This window comes from Mya arenaria, chromosome 6 (genome assembly GCF_026914265.1).
Source record: "Mya arenaria isolate MELC-2E11 chromosome 6, ASM2691426v1".
NCBI classification, from domain to species: Eukaryota; Metazoa; Mollusca; class Bivalvia; order Myida; family Myidae; genus Mya; species Mya arenaria.
In genome coordinates this window covers 19314972-19341249 of record NC_069127.1, presented here as the reverse complement: position 1 = coordinate 19341249, position 26278 = coordinate 19314972, and the positions used below count along the sequence as shown (strand labels likewise).

The following is a 26278-nucleotide window of genomic DNA, read 5'->3' as shown; positions in this document are numbered from 1 at the left end:
ATCTTTGTACTTTTGAGATATTATTAACAAGATACCAGACACAGGTATATCCTAAATATGCACGCACCTTATATGAATGTATGTGTGTAATAAAATTGTTCATTTTAGGAGCTGCAATGTTTCTAGTGAATAGCATAAAAGATAATAAATAGTTGTCTTCATTGGAAACTATAATAAACATGATTGACATATGGCGCAGGTTTATTAAAAACTTACAGATGTCCAGTATATGCAACATTACATTGGTTAAGCCAGTTAAGAATTATTTTCTGAAAGTCTTCAGAAAGCCTCGGTGATTTTATTATGGAGTCCAAGGTCCCATTATTTGTGGGAATGCAAGGCTAGACAGACACACAAGCTTGGAGATATCTGCTAGAAATTTTATAATCCTGTGGAGATAACATATTGTGCAATCTTGGGAACACACTGATATTAAGTGATCAATTTGCCATATATTAACCATAACTTTTTTAATATGACGTTTATGTAAACAAAAATATAATTTTCGATTGTCTTTTGTATCTAGATTTTTTTCGCCACATAACTTGCTTTATATACAAAACCAGAAAGTAGTAACAAACGTAGAACATTATTTCCGAACAAAAGATAGTAAAAAAGGTATATTTACTCCTCAACTTCCATTCCTTGAATGAACTGCTTATCGGCAATTGCCTTTATCAATCGACGAACGCAACATCTTCTGATATGTTCGGATCGCAAGTCATCGCACAGCAATATACATGAATACTATTGATCTTGTTATTGTTTGTATTGTGTCAGAAGGTCCCGCAACATATAAATCAACATTTTAGAAAGTGTTAATTAAATAAATTTTAAATGTATTGTTGCCATGAGTGTTTCATTTTTTTTTTCATTTAAAAGTGATTTCAAGTGGTTGATCTTTACCCGCGTTATTGTGACGTCATTTGAAAAAATAATCCGGTTACAGTCGGGTCGTTCTATTTACAGAATGGGTAAGAAAAGATTACCGAAAGGTTTTCTTAAATAAAATCAAGTATTTTTTTTAACAATTATTTACAATTATTGAATGAAATAATGAACTATTGGTGTAAATATAAGTAATGAATTACGGGGTTGATGTCATATGAACGCAATTGTGCTGGTCAAAGTACTCGAGGAGTCCATCGGACTCCACACACTTTGACCAGCCCAATTGCGTTCATACCCTGATAATGACATCAACCCCGCAATTAATTCTTTAAATAATATTTACTTATATCAAGCTCAAGATATGCATTACTTTATATTTCGTTTGGTGAGTAATGCTGTCTTGAACTTATTAAAAAAAGATAGATAATTATTTAGTGTTTGACATTTGTTTAATCCCCAACGCGGATTGATGAAGATGTTCGTCGCGATCTGTTACGGCGAGTGGCGATATATGTCGATGTTACCCGATGTTTCCAGAGTTGTATTGCATGGCTAATACCTTAAGAAACTGTGTAAACACTTACAATAAAACAAATTGCATACATATTTATAGAATGCAATACATTATTTATGCATGCTGTAATTTCTTTGTACGGGAGCATGGGTCCCCATAGTACATATTTGTGCGAATATAAAAGGGATTTTTAATACCTTAGAAAGCAAATTAATGTGCAATACCTATTTTAAATGAAACCAGCGTTGACCAATATTAAATGATAAATAAACATGCAACACAATTCTGTCCATTTTGCGACAAAAGCTCTATCTAAATCATTAGGTAGTGCATACAAGGGCGAACTACTTTGATTTCATTTAATGATGAGTATGAAAGCCAAAGCATAGCATTCGGTGGGCATTCATTTTTGCCCAAGAAAATTCAAATACATCTGGATTTCCGTATTATTCCAATGTTGGTCGTAAACACTAATTAAATCACTGAAATAATTACCGTAATACACTTGAAATAATTTATCTGTGACGGGTCAGACGAGCAAATCCCTGCCAATCTATCCGATGCGTTTGTGTTGATGTCGGATTTCGCACTTTTCAATATTGTAGTTTGTTTATGGAGAACGGTTTTGGCATCGAATTGATGAACATTTGAAACGTTCAATCCATACTGTGACATATTTTGACAAGGTTGCGTTAGGTTTTGATTTTGGTGTATGTGGGTTCATTCGGTTCATTTGATGCAATCCTACTAAAGGTATCATTAATGGGCTTCTTGAAATATACAATAATTCATTGTTTTTTAATACTAGTTTTGTCAATATCGACCTAAAGGCTTGATAAAGAACATTGCGCATACCTCTGTAGATTTGCGTGCAAAAACTTTACCCTAAGAGGATCTTTTTGGTACTTAATGTAATGATTGATTGAAGTTTTCAGCCACATGTCGTTATCTTTTCCTGACGTGTAATTGAGATAACATACGATTTCATTAAAAGGAAAGCTTGTCTCTGTTTTCATAATATGTTGAATTTTGTAATATACAAAACAACTCTTGGCACAAAGTAAACGCAGGAATGTATACCTTTGCACTAGTAATCTGCTGTGCTTGGAGTAGATAATAATTTCGAGACGTCATTCTAACCTTTAATACTGTCTCTCATTTGAATTCAACTTAAACTTCAAGTATGTATCGCATAAATTCAGTTATTTCATTCTACGTGATGACATATATTATGTTTACCAAGGTATCACTGCCTAGGACATTGTCCAGCTCGTGTGCTAAATAAGGAAATCATAGCATTAATGCTTATACTATACTAATACTAAAAGTACTTTATGGCGTATAGAGATGTGTCTATGATTTTGCTTTTAGATCAAGATTTTAATATATAATACCTAAATTAAATGTATTCGATACTGGTTTCAGGTTCATTACAGACGCATATTGTTAGGAAAGACCTACCGCATCAATAGTATAGCATTGTTTAAAGAGCATTAGTATTATATAAGCTGACACCAGGCTAATGAAAGTTAAGTGATCCCTCTGCTGGCTTAAAAGAAATACAAAAATAGGAAATATAGGACATAAAGGTAATTTCCAAGCAATTCGCTTTTAATGCCAAAATTACAGTAGATCCAGACAGTTTATAATGGAATTTCCAGGATCACCGTAAGCCTTTTCTATGAAAAAGGTTTTACGATTACATGTATTTTGATCTTCATATATTTATATATTTAATTCACCTTTTGTTTAAAAAAACATAATGAATTGAATAGCTATTTAGATTTTCAGACACATTCAGCATTTTAACATGTTATATACTGTGGATGTAAATACGAGGGGTGTCCCAGAAGTTCCCGGAATTGTATAATAACTTCTGCAATACTGGTAATTTTGAACAAAAAAAATCAGCATGACAATATTTTATATTTTGTAACAAAAATGTATCTTAAACATAAATCCATTATCGGATCTACAGTAACAACTCCCTGATCACAAACGACGTCGTGGACATCAACTGACGTCACAATACAAGTTCCTTGTTATTTTTTTCAACGTAATCTTCGTCAGTGTTCACACATTTCCGGTGTATACTGATCCATTTCTGGAATAGTTCGACGTACAACTCTATGTTAAGGGTGAAAACGAACCTCTGTGTCGTTCGCAAAAGGTCAGATGTTGAATAAAAACGCCGAGCCCGTCACTGGCCACTGATGTCCGGAAAAGTACAGAAGTCCATGGGAGCCAGGTCAGGTCCATAAGGCGGGCATCGATCTCCAGTTGCATTGATGCCGCCCTAAGAGCCGTTGCATTGTCCTGATGAAGAATTATGCGGTCCAGGTCTGCATTCGGCCGCTTCTTTCGGAAAGCTCGAATAAGATCTCTCCGTAGAACCTAAAAAACAATATAAAAAGGTTAAACAATCTGATTTTTTTTAAAATTATTAATATTTAAATTATTGACAATAATTAAACACTTAGTTTTCCACATAACGCAAAATCTTATGAGTATTTACAAGTATAACGATCGGGAAATGCATCCCCCTCTTCTGCGTAACGTTACAGAACGCTATTCGAGCATGCCACACGTCGTTTCCTGTCGTGTTCGGTCAGTAATCGAGATACCCAACGCGCACATACTTTCGACATTCCCAGTTCGTCTGTCAGAATGCGGTAAACAGTTGATCTCGAGATATCCAGGTCATCACCAATATTTCGCACTGTTGCCCACCTATTTTTCTAGATATGATCTTTCACTCTTTTGCTGGCAGGCCGTCCCTCGTGTCGTATTTTATACACACTCTACCTTTGCGGAATCGCTCATGCCACTTATATACGAACGTTTAGCCGAACGGTGGTAGCGTTGTCGACCTTTTCATCAGCTTTAGGGTGTCTGCTGGTGACATCTGAAGGCCTACGCACATTTTCACAGCACTCCGTCACTCGACGACATCTGTTGACGTCATGCCGACTTTGCTTTTGAAACAGTTATGTTACTCAATTTACAAGGAAATTAAAACGGAAATAGCAATAACGTTGAAGTTTTCAGGAAATGACGTCGAGACACACTGTTAACGTCACGTCATTTGGCGGAATATTTAATCACCTTAAAGTGATATATAATAACGACGTTTTACCTATATTTACGCTTGCTCTGGGTTAGGGCAAGTCAGTTGCTACGTATACCAAATATGTCGAGAGTATGAAAAAAATAAAATAAAAAATACAGCCCTAAAGCTCAATCGGTTTAAAAAACATTCTCAATAAATGTCAAGAAATTAGCTATTTGCGATTGTGAATAATGACGTTATTCCGCGAATTTCTGGGACACTCCTCGTTTATAGGGAATAATAGATTAATATATTCTGGATATGGATGAATGTTAAAACCAACTACACAATCATATAAGGATATCATTCGTTACTTAAGATTTATAGAAAAGGGCAGTCATGTAGTCTTTGCGTTACACCTTCCTTTTTTGAGATTTAAGACATGCTCAGATCAGTACTAAAATCTCCAATTTTAGGATATGATTGCACTTTTCTTGACAAAGGAAGTGTCCGACCTCATACAATTTGTCATTTACTATATTCCTATATCATAACGAGATGATTTTTTTTATTTCGAAACATAAATTCATAATTATACAAATACTAATTCTATCTCATCTTACACAAAAATAGAACATATTGTTTAAGATATGTGGTATTTAACTACAACGTTTATACCTAAAACGTTGTTGAATTAACCAAATATACTTAATTATTTGTTTTGCGATAATACCTCAGAGGTTTTGGGTTAGTCCATGCAATCAAGTTTTATATTAGTCGTCTAATATTCTTATACAAGGTTAAGTTGTAAAACTTAAGCCTCGAATAACATAAGAAGATATCTACTAAACTGTTTGTTCAAAACAACATGCTCAGGTCCATTCTAAGCTAGGTTCATTGTTTTATTTAGCTTATACTTAAACGAGTTTACAATGCTTAAGTTACACCATTGCTTTCAGGATTGGCCCTTGTCAAAACGTTATATATGAACCCCCCTATGAAATTCAAAATGCAAACTCAAAATATGATTCAGCTAGAGTAAAATACTACTCATACAGTTTGGAAGGTAGCCTGTTTCCTGCGTGAATTTTGCTGTACTTTTCTCGTTTTTTCTGTAAGACCATAGTGCCATTTTACTCAACCTTGCACGTGCAGTATTTAATTTATTATTAAATATGTTAATGTATTTACTACTTCTTTGACAAAGGGAATTAATTAATGATCATCTTTGTTTTATGAATCGAAGACAAAACTTTGATGTAAATATAAATTATCTGTTTTACTCAAATGTAGAATTAGTGACCAGTTTATTATAGCATGAAAAATGTTTCATTTAATTGTAAACTAAAAGTAAAATTGTTTTTTATTAAAAATAAAAGATAAACATTAAAAAAAGACATTGATAGATGAAGAAAATACATTAGATTATCAGCACACAACATGGAAACAAAAACTGTTGCATGCTTTGGTACTGCAAGAGCTGATAGAGTATGTTAATATTGTTCGTCGAATATGATAGATGACGAGTACAACTTTAAGTTATGTTGTTCATACTACAATATAATGAAGCATACACACGTTGATATCAAAATCTCTATTACTAAGCAATGCAACTAGAAAAATAGTAAATACTCTAAAAAGTATATATTTTGCAATGGAAATAAGAAAATCTTCTGAGGAACTTTAACTGTTTTTTAAATAAACTATGCTAATTATGTATAAATATTTTATAATACGACTGTCTTACTATATATACAAACGTTAAATGGCCAATAGGCATTTTTATGCCGATTTCGCCAATACAAATTTGAAAGTATATTGCTGAAAGGCGTTGACAATAATGTAAGGCAAAGGTGAAGCCTTTTCCTCAAAATGGACGTTATATTGAAATTTCGTATCCGTCAATTCTGTATATTTCACCATACAATGAAGAAGCATGTAATGCGGTAATGATTACCATTAAAATGATTGCTGTTAATAGGTGAGTTTGTGTCTTACTATGACAGATCTGAGGAAATAACGCTCAATAGTTTTCCTGAAATTTCTAAAGGTGTTTTTCTTTCATCTGTTTGACAACAGTTTTCAGATTTTGAACTATTTCTTGTCAAAGAACAGTGTTTGTGCATACTTAACCAGTTGAAAACATATTTCTGTTTGATATTACATTGGAAGTTTAATCACCTTTTGATATAAAGCGATTGTCGACACAACATTTTAGTCGTCATTAAGAAAATATATATATATTGCGTTTTACATATAACACATCTCTTCGGTTAAAATGTCATGAAAACGTAATACATACTGTATTTTCTGTTTGTATCAGTGTGTTATAATAATTTAAAAAAAAACACAAAACATGTTATGGTTACGATCCTGGTGGAGACGTTTTACAGTATTTTAGGCAATATAAAATATTTTTCAATATCAGGTCGGTAGTTGTAGTGTTCAATTTCTATAGACACGGATGTCCAATTTTACAAAATTGACCATCTTCAGTAACGACCTTTCTGTGCAATCTTTCGAACAAACTTTGTCTTTTTACTTTTTTGATATCTTTATTATATGAATACATGCGGAATCACAACTTTATCCATTTGCGATCGGAGTTTACGCCAGTCACCAATAGAACTCCTATACGTGAATGACAGCTAATTGACATATCTTATAAGATTAAATTGCTATGCAACTTTGAAAACAAAAGCTGTTACACATTAATCTTGTGTCAGACAAACTAATTATTATTTTATTCTGAAATCTAGCGAGCACAATATTTATATTCTATTTCTTCAATTGCTTTCCTATATGTTCTCCTTGTCGAAGTATTCTTTTACATTGAAATGTTTGCTACGACTTGAACTATCTCGTAAATTACTTTTTACATTAAGTGTATATATGGGAAATGCGTGAGCGTCTAGTTTATGCATTATGGTGTCAGACCTATTCGCCGAGGAGGTATTTGCTGGATAATCTATAATCATTAGAAGTTTCTCATTTCTTTTTAGACACAAGGCTAAAAAGCACTGAACAATTTGACAAACGTTATATATACTAAACAAATTAAGGTAATTTACATTTGACCTTAAATACATGTGCCTCTCGTGTCGCATGGCATGGGCATGCATTCAATTTGCTATATAATATATCTTATATCTTAAAATCTTAAGTACTTTTGTTGTTATGACGATTTAAAGAAGCACAGGAGTCGATCAATTTATCGATGAAAGTTTCAAAAAGTGGCATATTTTTTTAGATAAAGAAATGAAACAACACATGTTTTTTATGTCTTTATATAATTTGTAGTTATATATCTTACACAAAATAACATATTATTGAACTGGTGACAAAATTCTTGTAAAATTATGATTGAAGTTTTAAATGGCAATCAAAATGTTACCATGACAACCACAATACGATGCAATTCAATATTAAACGTAAAAGGGATCACACACGCCGCTCTTAAAAAGTACACAAATAACCTAAGCATTGGCAGACACTTTACAAATATATTTAAAAAAAAATATTCAAAATGTTTAAGACTTTTGTTGCTATGGTGATTTAAGTCCAAGGGGGGTCAGTGTACAAAATCTATTCTATTATCGAAATATGAAGAAAATGTACATCCATAAATAGGTATTTTCATGTACCTATGCATTTTGTAGCTATGCTTATTATACACATTATAATTTCACTAATGGACAATCCTGTAATAAAAAAAACAATAAATGTAACAAATATACACATAAACATTGCCATGGCAACAAAAATACAAAGTAGTGCATTTATTATCTCTGTACATGTGTTTGAATCATTATTTCTTAAAATAGTATAAGTTTACATAATGCAATATTGTATTTATATATAAAACATATTACTACACTAAGAAACAAGTTGTAACCATGGCAACCACAAGTATCAATTTTCAATACATTACATGTACAAATCAATTCTAGAAGAAAACTTAATGACAATAAAAATTGATGATATTAGCATAAAAAAATATCACTGCATCATTTGTTAATTGTCAACGTTACTGTAATTTGATGAAAAAAGGATATTAGGGTTCTAGCAAGAGTTATGGAAGGTTTCTGCACCCTGTTCTTTTTTTGGAAGCACCCGTCATGAAGAGTAAGATTGGCAACCTCCTGCCTTCATAGAATTAAAGCTTAAGACAGTCAAATATTGATTTTGTTTTGATAACAACTTTATATTCACAAGATTATAAATACACACAGGCTTTAAATATTTGGCACTTGAAACCTAATAGTACTTCAATTAAACATTAAGATTACAATATTCCTAACATTTTCTGTAACATTCAAAATGTTAAAATTCTTCACAGATAAATGAAGGGTGTCCTATTGAAACATGGAAACCTGTCTCTTTTCTGTAGCTCCTTGTCTTTCTTTAACCTGGCTAAACCCCTAAGAGGTTTGTTTATATAGTTACAGTAAATATCAGCTTCTAATTCCTGCAGATTTCTTATACTGAGAAATAATGTTATTACTTATTTCTGAATGACAAACACTAGTCCAAACAAACAGCTCTAAAAAGTTAATTAACAGGTTGTACAGTTTGTTCAATGCTTTGGTTGAGACTGTCTAGGGCACACTGTCTTTTTCAATGTCTAATCTGCTGTATTCTCTGATCTTGTCATGTTAATTCCACTGCCATTCAAGATCCATCCCCTTGATGAAGAATTCGGAAAGGAGTTCAGGGTACACAACTGCTCTGGTTTTCATCAGGTAAACTAAACCATCACCGATGCAGCAAACCTGCACCGCACAAAGCCAGGCCTGTTTGCTGAAAGTATGGATTGATAGAAATTATGTCTAGATCAGTCATATTTTGACATCATAAAAACACACACAAAAAAACAAGCTTATATAAAGATCAAGATATCATGCCAGTGTTTTGACAATGTCAGGAGTTACTTGGCTAATTTAAACAGCTTTTATTTGTGTTTAACATTGTTGAAAATTTGAAATGTAATATAGAAATAACATACTTATGAAAGTTAACATATTCATTCTTCCTCTGGCAACAGGTATGCAAAGATGTATTTTATCAATTTCAACAGTTATTGAGTTATGGTCAATGTTATTTTGTTTACATGTAACTGACACCAATTAAAAGGCTAACGCTGAGGCGAATACTCTTAAAAATCTAGGGCTCAATTATGTTAGGTAAGTATTTTCAAAATTAAAGTACTCTACTTTAGGGTTTAATGTGAACATTTTATTAACTACCTGCTAAGACCAAAGTGCCAATTTTGGCTTTTTATCTCCAAGCCATGGTACTTGAAGAAGTGATCATCATGCTCACAACAGTGTCTGCTCCCTTTCAATTCAGTCTCATCGAAGAAATAAACTGCTTGTTATCCTGCAACATTTGATACACATCTTTATTTTATACATGCTATTTTATTTATCTAAAATATTGCATGATTTCAAAATAAAATATGGAAACCAGATAATTATTCGGTATTACACAATATGTCTTCTGATTACGTATAACAAGGTTGTCATGTGTGCAACCAAAAATTTTCTCCTTGCTTGGAAAAAGCTGTCAATTAACAACCGTTTATTAATTTGTGAACTTAAGTTATAAATAACTAAAATGTACCCGAGTGCTCTGCACATACTCCAAACTACGATGACACCGCATTTCCATCAGGTTTTGAACAATATTGGACCAATCGGTTTGGCATGATTGGGGAAGAAGACTGGCAGGCAACTGTAATGGAGGGGCCGGGCAGGTAACATGGATACTGTCCTGAATTAAGATAGCAATATGATGTTATGTAGTGCACTGTGATCTGTTGTCAATTCATTATTGTTGTTATCAAAACTCATAAACAGGTTTCAAATATCTACAATGTTATCGTGGACAGGTTGAGTTTTTCTAGTAAATGAAGGTCATTCATAAGTTACACAAATCCTTATTAAAATGTCATCAGTGTCGTATACATGTCCATCGGGAACACTTTACTCCCATGACTACAAAAACATATGACTCGGTATGATGAGAAATTTATATAATTATACAAGTTCATTCATTATTATGGACAATGTGGTATGGAAATTAAATAAAACCGCCAGTTCAAGCCATTTGTTTACTTCCGGGTTTATGACAATTGACGAATATTTTCGCCTTTTTCTATATCATTTTAACATAATAAAATTTAATATTAAATGTATACAACTGCAATGATATTTACCTGTCAAAACTCGACAGAATCATCTTCGAAAAGCAGCAAATGAAGACAAACTAGAAATGTGTCCATAGGACACGGATGCCCCCACTTCGATTTTTTGTCACAGAAAATAAGCCATAATGATTATTCAGGATAATCTGCACATATAGGATAAGTTGAGTTGAGTTGGGTTTTACGGCATCGCAAGACTGTATAGGTTATATGGCGCCATTCAGGCAGGAAAAAACTTGTTGGATCCACATTGGACACATACTTTTCAAGAATTAGATTGGAAACATATATTTTTGAAGTATATTTGGCAAAAAAGGGCCGTAACTCCTAAATGACTAAAGCGATTTCCATGACTATCGAACTTGATCAAGATATTATGGTCACAAACATGTGTTTAAAGTTTGGTGAGGATTGGACAAACAGTTTTCAAGAATTAGATTGGAAACATATATTTTTGAAGTATTTTTGGCAAAAAAGGGCCGTAACTCCTAAATGACTAAAGCGATTTTCATGACTATCGAACTTGATCAAGATATTATGGTCACAAACATGTGTTTAAAGTTTGGTGAGGATTGGACAAACGGTTTTCAAGAATTAGATCGGAAACAATCTTCGGGACGTACGTACGTACAGACAGACAGACGTACGTACGGACAAGGGCAACCCTATATGCCGCCACTTTGTGGGGGCATAAAAACGTAAATGTTTGAAAATTTCTTGTTTGTCAATTACCAACCGGAAATTACGTATATGCATAAGGGAGATAACCTTGTGGTTATTATACTCGTCGCTATCGGTAACATCGTTGTCGGAGTATATGTATATTTTATGGATGCAATTTAAACAATTGTGGTACGTTAAAATTTAAAAATCTAACAAAGAAATGGTGACTTATACCAATTAAAGTCAGTGAAATAAATCAACACAACTTTAAACACGTTTTTCTCGAAATTGAAATTGCCGACTTTGTACCCCTTTCTACAGGCGTCGTCACATATAATGCGATCCTTGATGCATATATTTCACATTTACACAAGTATGATACATGCTGCCAATTAATCTGGAAATCTGGATGCCTTGACCGTTAGGTTTATCAGTATATTTATTATATTTATGAACAAAGAAATACATAACAGGTAAATAAAGGCTACAAGTGGTTTATTATACCTTACTCTCTGCTATAAAAAAGATTGGATCAAAGTCATTACATCCGTCCGATACAAATTACGAAACTTACTTTTAATCAGGATTTTAAAATCATTATTATTTTGGGTATAAGTTCATAAATCCTTTTACCGTCAATGAATCATTGCCTTCAGTCAATTCAGAAATAAGTTTCTATAAAAGCTAATCAAGACCAATTATTTTGTTGACTTTCCGAGTGGAAAAGTTTAGCTTTTGGGTTATACATAGGTTATTATTGAGAAAAAGATTAAACTGCTATGCAACTTTGAAAACAAAAGCTGTGACACATTAATCTTATGTCAGACAAACTAATTTTGATTTTATTCTGAAGTCTAGCGAACACAATGTTTAAATTCTATTTCTTCAATTACTTTCCAATATTTTCCCCTTGTGGAAGGATTTTTTACATTGAAATGTTTGCTAAGACTTGAACTATCTCGTAAATTACTCAAAACATTTTTACATTAGTGTATAAATGGGAAATGCGTGAGCGTCTAGTTGATGCATTATGCTGTCAAATGCTCCATTAATTTCTGAAAAGTCGAAGAGACTTATTCGCTGAGGAGATATTTGCTAGATAATCTATAATCATTAAAAGTTTCTCATCTTCTGCAGTCTGGGAGAGACAAGGCCACAAAACACTGAACAATTTGACAAACGTCATATTTACTAAAATAAATATTAACATTTGACCTTTAAAAACATGTGACGCTCGTGTCGCATGGCATGGACATGCATACAATTTGCAATATGTAATGCTTTCCTTGATGCATATATTTCACATTAAAACTAGTACGATACATGCTCATGCTATCAATAAATCTGGATGCCTTGACTGTTAGCTTTATTCAGTATTTTTATTATATTAACGAATAAAGAAATACATAACAGGGTAAAAAAGGCCCATAAGCGGTTAATTATACCTTACTTACTGCTATAGAAAAATATTCGATCAAAATCAATGAAAATTACGATACTTACTTTGAATCAGGATTTAAAATCATTATTGTTTTTGGTATACGTTCATAAATCCTTTTACCGTCAATGAGTCATTGCCTGCAGTCAATTCAGAAATAAGATTGTATGGAAACTAAACATGACCCATTCCGTTGGTGATTTTACGAGGGAAAAAAGTTTAGCTATTGGGACATACATAAGATAAGTTAGTATTGAGAAAAAAAAACTCAAATCAAATGGAAATGAATCTGGCACCCTGATTTACACATGCTTTATACAAAATACAAAAGAACAGGCAACACAAATGAACACATTTGTCCATATGTATTTTTTTACAAATCTGGCACCATGCTCTACACATCATACATATGAAATAAAATAAAACAAAATCACGTAACAAAAATGAATAAGTTTGTTTCTTTGTTTTAAAGAACCCTAGTTTTGAAAACAGATAACTTTGTTACATCAAAATAAACTCTACAAGGAATCTTACTATTTCTGTCATGCTTTACGATGAAATATGGGGTTTAAACAGTGAAATAACAACAGTGAATATGATCAATTTGATATTTTCACTGCAAAATAAGGAGTGAAAATATCAATTTTCGGAAGTACTTTTAAAATCCTTTGTTGTTACATGTACTTGCCATGGTCAAAACAGAACACTGGACTTCAGTAAATTATGTCAAAAAATGTTAAAAAATAAAGAAATATTTTATAAATTTAAATAAATATATAATAGGAAATTAACAACTTACCGTTTATCACCGGTTATCCCGTTTATCAAACATTTTACTGATCTTTGAAGCTGAATGTTAAAACATTTGCTTTCATTCCAAACAAATTACAGACAAAAACAACTGTTCGAACATAAATAAAATTTTAAAGCATCTTTCAAATGTATTTTGAACTGTTAACCGTTGTAGTACGTAAAATGAGCTTCCTGGAAAATTCACACAACAATTTTCAGATAGATCCGATATTTTTTACCCCACCCACATCTCAAAATGTGTCAACAAACTAGCGTGGCATTACCTTTTTATCTGGAAAACAAACATTTTAAAGCGAAACAGACTGGTCTCTGACAGTAAGATGACTGAATATCAACTTACTATAAAAAACACGCGTATATGCAGTCTTAAACTAAGAAGAATGGTTAAAATGCAATGAGTTTCCACATTTGTTTTGCTAACACATTTGGCCTTCCAAATTTTCATTCTATAAATAGCGGCGTAGTAATTTGGTTAAAATAAAAAGTGTTTTCATTATTTTTTGGAACATTTGTGCACTAATAATAATTCATTATTACTGTTTATAAAGCTTTGCAATAAAAAAACGAGCGAATATTAAGGTATAAGAATGAATAGCAGAGAACTATTTCTCAGCAAACCGAAAGTAGAAAAGTTGACAGCAATAATTATGCGTGAGGAGCGCCCCACGGGTAGCGGCGTGAATCCCACCCTTTTCAAAAAGGGGTAATTCAGAAATAAATAAAAAAACAAATAAAACTCCGAAAAATAAGCATAAAAGAAACAGAAAATTTGTTTATTTCAGTGTAAGATCGTATTTAATTTCACTCGTGATCATATCGCCACTCGTGAAAATATGTTTTTCTATGACACTCGTGAAATAAAATACGATCATACACTGAAATTAACAAATATCCTCTATTTCATTTATAACTTTGGATAACAAGGAATCTGAAAAGTCTGAATCACTTCTTTACGGGATAACATTGCCTGTCTGTCCGCAATAATTATACAATTAAATATACAGGGAAAAGCCCAGTAATAGAACATGAACAAAATATGCTTCGGTAGGGGCACAAGAAAAAGGCCCAAACGACAATTATAAACGCAAACATTATAACGTTACATACACGCTTACAAATATCAAATTACTTTTTTCAGGTTTTTTGCCTCAGCAAGGGGAAACCTAGGCAAGTTACAACAAATTTCAAACAAATGTCCAAATAGGAAGACAATTGTATATACGGATTCCAGATTGGAACTTTTTGCTTTGCTTTTTATATGTTCATGGTAATAAATACAGGTTCTATTAATCACTCAATCATTTATCACTTAATCAAGCGATAATATCCGCAGAGACAGTTTACAATGTGATATACGTTATTCCGGTGATATATTGCAAAAGACGTGATGTCGAGATGAGTAATTAAATATTGTTAATTCAGGCCTTCCCGGTTTATTATATGAAAAACCCTGGCGTTATTGTATATAAGTCATGTATATATAATTATAATTATAATTGTAGTCATATTAAGGTTTGATATATTTAAAAAAAGTATCAAAATGATGTAGGAAGTATTTTGGTAATTTTTACTGCCTTTATTTTAAAGAATATCTATGACATTTTGAGCGACCTCTATCATTTGGCGTATGGAAATCAGACATTATTCCCGTGATTCAAATAGCTTGTGTCCCGATAACGTATAAAGAAAAAGCTTTGATATATTTCTTGTCAAGGTGTTAAGAGTCTATACCAGAATTAAAGAAATTGTAATATTAGTCTCAAAGACGAGGCAAAAGACAATACTCGATGACACGGTTTCATAATAATTGAAAAAATCATACGAGTCATTTGAGAATTGGTCTACAGCAGTTTTGGCGTAAATTTTACCCGTTAAATTATTTTGTCTGGCACGAACGAACCATATTTATTACCACCACTTTTTCACCTATCAGATACTGACAAAATCAATCAAAATCTATATTTAAATATACTTAAGGGACCTTTACAAATGCATTTGTCAAAGAATCTCATTGAATGAGAAAGACGTTTTCTAGGCGGCATCGGAAGGTTTCTTATGTAACACCAAGTAACGTTCTGGACCATCATCCTGAGAAACAAAATGGTATATTTTGTGACTTTTTAGACGCCAAATCATCTGATTTTATCATTTTTTTTAAAAGTGCCCTCAAGCTGATGTACGATTAATTAGGCATAACTTACTGTTTCCACTGTCCGTGCACGTCGGTATCCCAATATTTAGTAAATACAAAATATTTCATGTTGATCGAAATGGTGTAGCTCCTAGAATTGGTGCGATATTAGAGAAATGGCACCAGAAACATTTGTACCACCAAATTGCATGAAACTAATAGAAGAAAAATGAAAAATGTATGTGTGTAATTAAATCGTTTATTGGAGGAGCCGCAATGTGTCTAGTGATTAACATAAACATGAATTAAATTGTTTCATTCGTTGATGTATCGTTCGTTCGTTGAGCTCTCATATACATGATTGAAATTTTGCGTCTGGCTTATTGTAATGTAATTGCTCATAGATATCCACCACTTATGTAACATAACATCGGAATATCAGATCAGGATTTTTTTCTGAAAGAAAGTCTTCAGAACGCCTCGTTTGATTTATTATGGAGTCCAAGATCCGATGATATTGTCGGAATGCAAAGCTAGACAGACAGTATACGAGATATCTGCTAGATATTCTATTATCCTGCGGAGATAACATCTGGCGCAATCTTGGGAACACAACACTATTCATTATTGAACAATTTACTTATAACTGTTCAAAAAGTACGTTTTATAAATTCATTTTCATAAACAAGATATAAATGTAGAACTCTCGAAATTTAAGACATTATTTCAGATCAAAAGTTAGTAATAAAAGGTCACACAATTTTAACTTATACCGAGCGTAAAACAAACATTATTCTATATTTTGGTGTGTAAAAATGTATTGAACTTGTAAAAAATGAAGATGATGTTTGATATTTGTTTCATCCCATACGAGTATTTCTGTGGTAAAATAAATTCCAGACTAATACCAAAATGGGAGCAAAAATGATCCTAATTGTTACAAAAGATCAGATTTAAATCACTTTGAAACAAAGAAAGAAGTATGCGTTGTTTGGCATTTTAAATGTTTGTTGAAAGTATAAAATGTTAACAGTGTTACGAGAGCAGGCAATTAATATTTGGAAATCTTAACACATAATTACAAACACATAAAGGCGTTGTTAATGATGTCAAATTTCTCACCTTTCAAAAAAATAGTTTGTATATACAGAACTATATGACATCGAATGAATGAACATTAAAACGTACAGTTTATGAGTCAAGATACTTTGATAAGATGCATTCGGTTTGATTCTTTCTATGTGGGGGCATGCTCTGGTAAAGTACTTAATGACAAAAAGATGTGTCTATGATATTGGTTTAAATAAATATGTAATATATAATTCATAATGTATCCAATACTGGTTTTTAGGTACATTACAGACGCATATCGTTACGAACGATATGACGCATCAATAGTACGGCTTTGTTTATATCCTTTTAGTATTATTTAAGCTGACTTATTCAGGCTTAATTAAGTTAAGTGATCTATCTGCTGGCTTATAAGAGCTAAATAATAGAAATAATAGGACACAAAAGTAAATTTCAAGCAATTCTCGTTTTAATGACAAAATGACAGGAGTTCCAGACAGTTTAAAATGGAATTAAGAAGACCTACCGTTTCCCATTACACAGAAAATAGTCTATATTACGATTACATTAATTTTATCTTCAGATCTGTATATACTTTATAAACCTAACGTTTCGTTTAAATATATTTTTTTTAATTGGACATCAAACAACTTTTCAAAGACCTAAAGCAAACCTTTAAATCAACTGTGGATGTGAATATAAAGTCAATAATGGATTAATATATACAGGCAATGAATGACCGTTTGTACTAACTGCATAAACAGAGAGTGTGCTATTTTAGGCGATCAACATCATTTGTTATTTTAGAGCAAAGCTTAGAAAGTATTTATAGAAAAAGAACAACTCTAAATGGAAGAACTACATCGGAAATCAACCGTTTTAATAATCTTCGGCTGCAACAAAGCCTTCCAAAGGGTTGGGCGGATGGTTTTTTGTCCGAAAAAGAATTGTTCATATCAAATAAGAGTAAACGGTCTGTGAATAATAAAAAAGAGGTACACACGTACCTTGTTTTCGCTGGAACCATTTTTTGTTCAAACTGCTCCTGTGTTTTGGAAAGATATTTTTTTTTATTATTATTATTATGCAAATGTTATGTAAAATTAAAGTCAAAAGTAATTATCTTATAGAAGGAAATTTTATATACATCGATGAACGAAAATCGTGTTATGTACTGAAGGGGTTATATCTCATTACATTTTGGTTGAAATACGTCTTAATATTATGTGTTCAATAAAATATGCCATCTTTCTTCACCATTGTGTTCGATTGGAAGTGGAAAAGTTGTTATGTGTATAGTAAGGAAGGATTACGTCTCTTAATTACCTGTATAGTCAGTTGACAAAAATAAGCTTCAAGTAAATGTTGTTTTAAAGAACGCTTGGGTCTTCGCAAACAGACATGTACAGTAAAATTAATAGGTAATTTTCTTCGTTGATTTTACTTTGAATAGGTCATAAGAAAACTGAGCGATGTGTTAATTCCCCAAACGTTTGCCGCTTAACATGCTTTCATAAGCATACTGTTAGGAAACTAACAATTATCCGATGAAAGCTTCTTTGTTCTGATTCATCGCGATAAAAAAATATATGATGTATATTGATGTTTCGGGGATTATCTGATTAATGAACAGTGTTTTACAAGTTTAGATTATTAACTTATATAGATGAAAAAAACTTTAATAATTTCGGAATATTATTAAGCACTCCTTTTATGTAGTGTCCGCAGATGCCTGCATTACAGTATGACACGAAACAACCTCATAATGATTTAACGTTTTCCTACAGACAATTATCACTATACTGACTACAGATATTTTGAAGAATCGGTTTTTAATTTTCACAGATCAGATCGTTATCAAATGGTCATGTGATGTCCGATTTAAGAAATATATGTTTTCATTATTAATACACGTTGGATACACTGAGTGATCTGTAAACAATTAATCACTGTGCGAAGAACTTTTATCAGTAACAGAGTATTCCTGTAAGCCAAACTTTTTTATTGTTGTTCATTGCTAATCGTGAACAAATAGAGAGGGCTAAATATTCAGAATGCCGCAGATTGCACAATCGTCTTTGAGGATAATTTGATATATATCACAGGACTTTGTAGTTATTTGTTTAGTCTGTCTTGCTTCGCCATTCGACACATTACTGGAACATTGGACACCATACTAAATCACCGAGACGTTCTAAAGACTTTGTTCACGCAAGCACTTTGACAGGAGTTCATTTTTTGCGGTTGATGTAGACAGCCCTCGTATATGTAATTTACGAGGAGATACTGTTAGGTACAATATATATGCAAAAAGCTACAGAAACATGCTCAGTAGCAAAAAGTTTAAACATAAACCCGGTTTAGTGGCAATGGGCAACGCCAAAGACATAGAACACAAATTCACAAACAAGAAACATAGAACTCATACTTCAATGTTATGGTGTATAATGGTAAAGTATGAACAATACGCGAATTAGTAGAACTGGCATACACAGAGATTATTTGATAACGTTTTTCTAACTCGTTAATCTATCAAAAATCTAAATTAGCTGTCTATCATATACCTGGGTTGAATTACAAAGTTGCAAACTTGATTGACATAATTCCAGCCCACAATTCGATAACATTGGGACTGTGCATACACTCTTAATTCGCAGTGATCGAAGGATAGTTATAATTGATACATAACTCGGAAATAACAGCATCCCAAAATATGTTACATTGCATATTATATTACATATTACATGGTTATGACCTTTGAAATTGTTTATACGTTCAAAACATGTTGGGGTAGTAGACAATTTCCAGATAACGTCCGTCTTCAAGACATTATGGATGCTAGTAATCAATGTGGAACCTCTTATCTATATCATAAGATGACCTTGTGATAATGAAAAATGGGAAATGAGTGAATTGTTAGAATGTTTCACTTATGCGTTATCTTTAGACAAATGTAAAAAGTACTGCGCCTTATGCATCGTCAATAAAGGAATTCACCACTTTAGCATTAAGTCTAGACATTATCTGTCGGAGGTAAATAACTAGAGGACTTTGTCATCATGAATTTATTGCGATACTTTGACATGTGCTTTTAATGCTTCGATATATAATGCTTAACACTAAAGTGTTGTAGATAATAATTGATACAAAATTGATTTATTAAGATGGTCCGTGAAAGGTTATTGTCAGAATCTGGCTAGTGACTCAGCGATAGGTACAATAAATGTCAGCATTAATAAATATAAAATTTCACGTTATAAAACACTTCAGACAGACTTCAAAGATTTATTGCAAATTCGCAAATGAATAATACCTTTGACATAAATAGTTTATATCATGGCATATATTCACTAGTCAAAAAATGTCAAAAACAATGTTTCTCATGAATTATAATAAGTTGAATTTGAATTAAATGCGCATAAAACACAATATTTCAACCTTATGAGACTGTAGTAGACCACAGTAAATCTTTTAGCATTCACCAATCAATTATTATTTTTGCGCTTTAATCTGCTATTTAATTCACGGTTACAATCTAATGTTGTCAGTAGTTAATATTTCCATAAATGCATTATTAGTAAGTAGTTTAAGATTTATCAGTCAAAATGTATGTTTGTTATACATGTGTATTTATTGATTTTGAATAAGAGTGTCACTTTAAAAATAGCATTAGAATTTGAACCAAGGAATTAAAAACTGCGAAAATAGTCATAAACGTTTTTCCAATAAAATGAAAAATACAGGGACAAAATATTATTAATGTAGTAGACAAAATATAATTGTTGTTTTGTTTCTTTTAATGTCGAAAGACGCCGAACAGACAAGACACGAGTCACACAACACGGCATAACTATTCACTTCGATTATCAGTATTTGGTAGGTATTCATATTTATGTTCAGTTGTGTGGCTAAATGACTTCCGAGTCTCTCTAGAGCAAAGCATTTCGTTCATGATAACAGGACATAAATATATTTCAGTATTACTATTAGAAACTATTGCCCAACAATATATTTTTAATATCGGAACTATTTTTATCAAATTCCTACTTTCACTTTCACTTTTTATCATACTTTCGCTTCTTAAAAATAGTTCAAATTTGGCGCATTATTATAACGATGTATACCAAAATATCGTAACAAAGATCCTCATTGGTTCTGTAGATCTTGTTTATAGTGGTTCTTATATAAACCTTCTCTGAATGATACCGTCAGTTATCTAAATGTTCAATTACCTCACTTTAAATTGAAATTAGAAGAAAAGTAACCCTTAATATAACAACTTCTATGAATGTCACGTCAATGAAACTTTCCATACTGACAAATATTGTTATTTTATTCAGTTATAGTGAAAACATTTTTTCGTTTAAACTCATAAGAAACTTATGAATTTTAATTGCATTTGCATTGATTGCAAAGCGAGTCTGTTAAAATCTCAAAACAGGTATTTCCATTAGCAATTATGATATTCAACTGAAAACAATAGTAAAACGTTTTCGTATGTTTAAAGAGGTGTTCGGTTTCCGTCTGCATCATGCATTACCGTTTTCGTTTTTTTGTGTTTAATTTCATTTAAATTTTGTAATGTTTAATGTGACTTTTGGTTTTGTGGGCTAGAATTTTTAAGAGTTACCATATCACTTCTAATGTAAAACATATAATCATGACACCTCAGGGAAAATATCGCAAACTGGAATGGTCGCAAGAGTTTTTCTATTTTTTTATTTAAAGAAAAACGTCTTATTAGAAAAGTGGTTCAGTGTTTTGTTTGGTATTTTGAATTTTGCCTACCGAAAATAATTATTATATTTGGAGCCATGTCAGCTAAATAGCATTAATTGTTCAGCGACGTGTATTGTTTATCTGTACTTTTATATAGGAACACCATAACGTACCTGTCAAAGAAATACGGGAAACTGAATATTAGCTTCGCCATAAAAGGTATTGGTTATGATGTTGGTGCTAGAATGATTATCAATAGTGGCAAACGCAGCGTCTGAACATTGGAAACGGTTACTCAGAAACGTACACTGGACAAAAGACACTTACCGATAATTTCAAAACTGCTTAGTGTTGTTCGTGGTCTAGGAATTTGCGACATTCATTTTGTATTATCAGACTATAAAGAACTGAACGTACACCATGAAAAGTGTGAGCATATAAACTTATTGTTACTTTCAAAATATAACACTCACTCAAGCTGGTATCGTGGTTGGATTTGACTTGGACACTTACGACACTGTGAGTTCCATTTGCTTTTCATTTTGTGTACTGAACCTGCGTTTCATGTACTAGTCTGTCTTAAATGTTGGATTTGTATTATACTATAACAACGGGAGTACGTGTATATATGATCGCGAACACACATATTGGTGCATGTCAGTAGGAATTAAACCTACTCAATTTCATTGTCCAACAGTCCGAACAAATTACAATTATTTACAAGACATTTGCGTTGTACACATGTTTCACATTGCTACTATTGATAGGGTTGGGAAGTCTTGATAAATACTAACAATAATCTCACTTACTGTAGTGAACCTGACAATTGTTCCATGGTGGCGGTACCTCGTGTAAAATGACATAGAACCGTTTAATTGTAACGAGATCTAAACTGTTATTATAAATTACTACCGCCATATGAGGAAACTTTCCTTTTTCCAATAGTTTAGCAATCATAAACAATATGATAATGCGTATTTGCGTAAGGCATAACATTTATGATGCACTTGTATATCGTTGAGGATGAATAAATTTAATAAATTCACTGCAACTGAGGTCATTATATAAGTTTAGTTTTACTATATTCCATCGAATCAGTCACAATTCGCGTAGGTTGTTTCGACAGGCTGCCATCTTTTTCCCGACCTTACATTATCTAGGTTAGAAAAACGCTACCGCACAATATTTTTTCCCAAACGGCTGTTCAACGGCAGGCCGGGTGTCCTATTTGGGCTTTAGATTATTAGTTTACATATTTTTGAGTCAGATTAGTCTGGCCAGGAACGCGCAAGTAAGCACAACCTCAAGTTATTTTAATGTTAAAATCTGAATTTATGAATGATTAAATATTTATGAATTAATTAATAAATGAATAAGATTTAGCAATATTTCGTAACAATTTTTTTAACTATGTTAGTATTTGTATTGCTTTGGTTGTAGAAGTAGATTTTCTTGTCCATAAGTTTGAAATCAAATAAACACTAAAAACATCATATTGAACCATGCGAGTATATTTAGTAAGTTTTGTGTTATTGCTAATAGCATTTGTACTTAAAGTAATGCCCGCATAAAAGAGCTAACAAAATGTGTTAGTATATGTGAAAATATATACACAACAAAGACCATTGACCAATACTAAGAGGTCATCTTTATAAGTTTCATTTGAAAGTGATATGATATCAAAGCCGCCGCCACAAACGATCGACAAACTGCATGGAACAAAATCGTTGGATTGAAACAAACGGTAAAATAAACAAACTTGTTCCATAATGCTTCAAGTTGGATAAATGTTTATAACGTGATAATGCAATGCCAAACAATTACCGCAAGTACACCAATTAAAACTCGGGCTGAATTGTCCGTCATCATTCCCCCTGTTTAAACTATAAAAAAAATCACGTAAGGATAATAAATAGATGTAAAAAACACCACACAATAAAATCGTAAAAGCCCATATATACGTGTACATGTAAGTCGGTAAAACGTTATACCTAATCATTAAAATGAGTTACTAAGTCGTTTAAACGAGCATCCATATGTATAAAGTACAAATAGAATAGTGAAATTATGTCTAATTTATAAGACTATACGCGTGTGCGAAAAAAATGTTCTTTAATGTGAGTCAATTGTTATGAGGCCCCTCCTAAAATAAACATATGTTGAATAAACAATTAATTAGTGTGTCTACCACCATCTGTCTTGCTGTCTACTAAATGTGTGTTGGAACCAGCTACAGGGGCAACTTGTCACGGCCACCTCCAGGGCGATGCGTTATCCTTGTAGTAAAGGTCTGCATTTGCTCGCACCTCACAGCAAACATGTACATTCATATTGTGTGATCCGCTCCAGATGCTATGTACAATTATGATAGTATCAGTACTGTGTAAAACAAAAACTTTTGCAAATTTGCAAGTTTAAACATGATTGTTAATAACTTGCTATTGATGACCTGAAATAATTGACGGACAATATCGGAAAAACTGCATACAAATCGAGTTGTTTTATTCCATCAGTCCTTCAGTAAACAAAACAGTACAGTACAGCATTGTGACTCACCAACAAATTTAGACAATTATGTGTGTTGTATGGGTTATTATATGGATTGTTCAGAATCTTCAAAATGGCAGAGGCATCAAATCAATATTAAACCTTTTAAGCTGATGCTATACAAACATTAATCTTTTGAATTATATTGTGTATTCTTAAAGTCTGTAAATATTCAGTTTCATTTTGGCAGTAATCAAGATGCTAATATTTACATTGTGTCTGAAGGAGAAATTATCGCTATTAGAATCTCGTTTGAATGGCGAATATAGATAGAATATGTAGTCGCTTGTGAATAGTGTTCAAATATCAATTACTAAATTAAAAACATGCACTCATGTCAGTTAAACTAATGGTAAAAATAAATAATGTTTAGTTGTGGGTTTCGAATCCAGTTGACTTCATCAAGTTCATGATATCGTGAAATGCGGATAAAAAGTATATTATTTCATAAACATTTTGTTTCAACGATATTTTGTGAACTCGTCAGAATAATCATAGTTCCAATGTCAAAAATCAAGTCTGCTCCATATTCTGTTGTACAGTAATGAAATATACATTCTGATAATATAAAGTTGAATTACTTTCAACTGATAAGCGTAAATATGCATTTATGGACTTAAGGTTATTTCCGTATTGGTTTTCATTGGTTGACGGAGGTCAGACACCGGACAGAACATGTAAAATTTGCTAACCAGCCTACATACGCCTTATGTGTGCTATGCATGACAAGTTTTTCTGGTCCCCATTAGTCGAACCACAACATCCAACGCATCAATCCTGCAAAAAATATGCGATGTAACGCTGTCTAAAATTATCTGATGAATTTAGAAGCCGAATCATCGGGTAATTTTAATCTGTGGTGTTCATTTCTGCCCTTGAGAATTTAAATATTTCCAGATTCCCTTGTTATTCTGTTCAATGTGTTGAATACTAATTAATCATCGAAAATAGAGTCTCCATAATTTTGGAATTATTTCTCTCCGTACACACTTGATTGAAACGGAAAATCACTTCGGTTCGTTCTAATGCGCTTGTTTTTATGTATAATTTCACACGATCGAACATGTTATCTGAATAGAAACAGACATATTGTCTCGGATCGATTTAAAATTAATCAAAGAACAACTATTATCACAGAATAATTTGATTTTGTCTCTACAAATGCACGATTAAAATTCTCTAAAATGTTTTCCGCAACAGTTAAACTAATATTCCATTTTCACCACAATTTTATTGAGACTTATCAAGTTTTGATTTTCAAACAGCGACATGTTTTGTCTTCATGGAGAACGTGACTAACGTTACTTTAATAACTTTCTTTTTTCCAGGTTTAAGTAAACCAATTCAATGTACTAGCTCAAACCGATCATTTGCTGGACATGTCCTGTTCCAGTAATTACCATTATTGTACATAGAGTAATGGAATTGATCTCATGGTTTTGATTAAAAATTTCTTCTATTTGGAAGTCGTGCAAATAATTACCTTGGCATCAACTTAAAAAATAGTGATATTTTCATTCCACATAAAATTATAAACTACTAGGTTCTTACGGATAACATCTACAGGAATTCAAGCAAGCAACTACTTAATTATTAAAAGGGCATAACTATTACAAGGTGGGTAAGGACTACATCATCATATATCCCGGTGGAACACCTTTACATAACTATTACAAGGTGGGTCAGGACTATATCATCATATATCCCGGTGGAACACCTTTACATAACTATTACAAGGTGGGTCAGGACTATATCATCATATATCCCGGTGGAACACCTTTACATAACTATTACAAGGTGGGTCAGGACTACATCATCATATATCCCGGTGGAACACCTTAACATAACTATTACAAGGTGGGTCAGGACTATATCATCATATGCCCCGGTGGAACACCTTTACATAACTATTACAAGGTGGGTCAGGACTATATCATCATATGCCCCGGTGGAACACCTTTACATAACTAATACAAGGTGGGTCAGGACTATATCATCATATGCCCCGGTGGAACACCTTTACATAACTATTACAAGGTGGGTCAGGACTATATCATCATATATCCCGGTGGAACACCTTTACATAACTATTACCAGGTGGGTCAGGACTACATTATCATATATCCCTGGGAAAAAAACTTTACATAACTATTACAAGGTGGGTCAGGACTATATCATCATATGCCCCGGTCGAACACCTTTACATAACTATTACAAGGTGGGTCAGGACTATATCA

The 26278-nt window shown here is 32.4% G+C and overlaps 1 protein-coding gene and 1 long non-coding RNA gene across 2 annotated transcripts in view; one reads left to right on the top strand and one right to left on the bottom strand.

Annotated features, from left to right (window-relative positions):
• Window positions 1–8763: 8763 nt before the first annotated feature.
• LOC128236388 (uncharacterized) lies at window positions 8764–10214 on the bottom strand. The gene is made up of 3 exons (XR_008261338.1): window positions 10077–10214; window positions 9701–9833; window positions 8764–9254 (listed from the first exon to the last, which is right to left on the bottom strand). It is a non-coding gene; the product is annotated as an uncharacterized LOC128236388 (long non-coding RNA).
• Window positions 10215–21883: 11669 nt separating this feature from the next.
• The window catches only part of LOC128239428 (uncharacterized), a 139062-nt gene continuing 134667 nt past the window's right edge, over window positions 21884–26278 (top strand). Inside the window, exon 1 of the mRNA XM_052956050.1 lies at window positions 21884–22013. The gene's annotated coding sequence lies outside the window, so the exon portion shown is untranslated. The remainder of the gene's footprint in view (window positions 22014–26278) is intronic.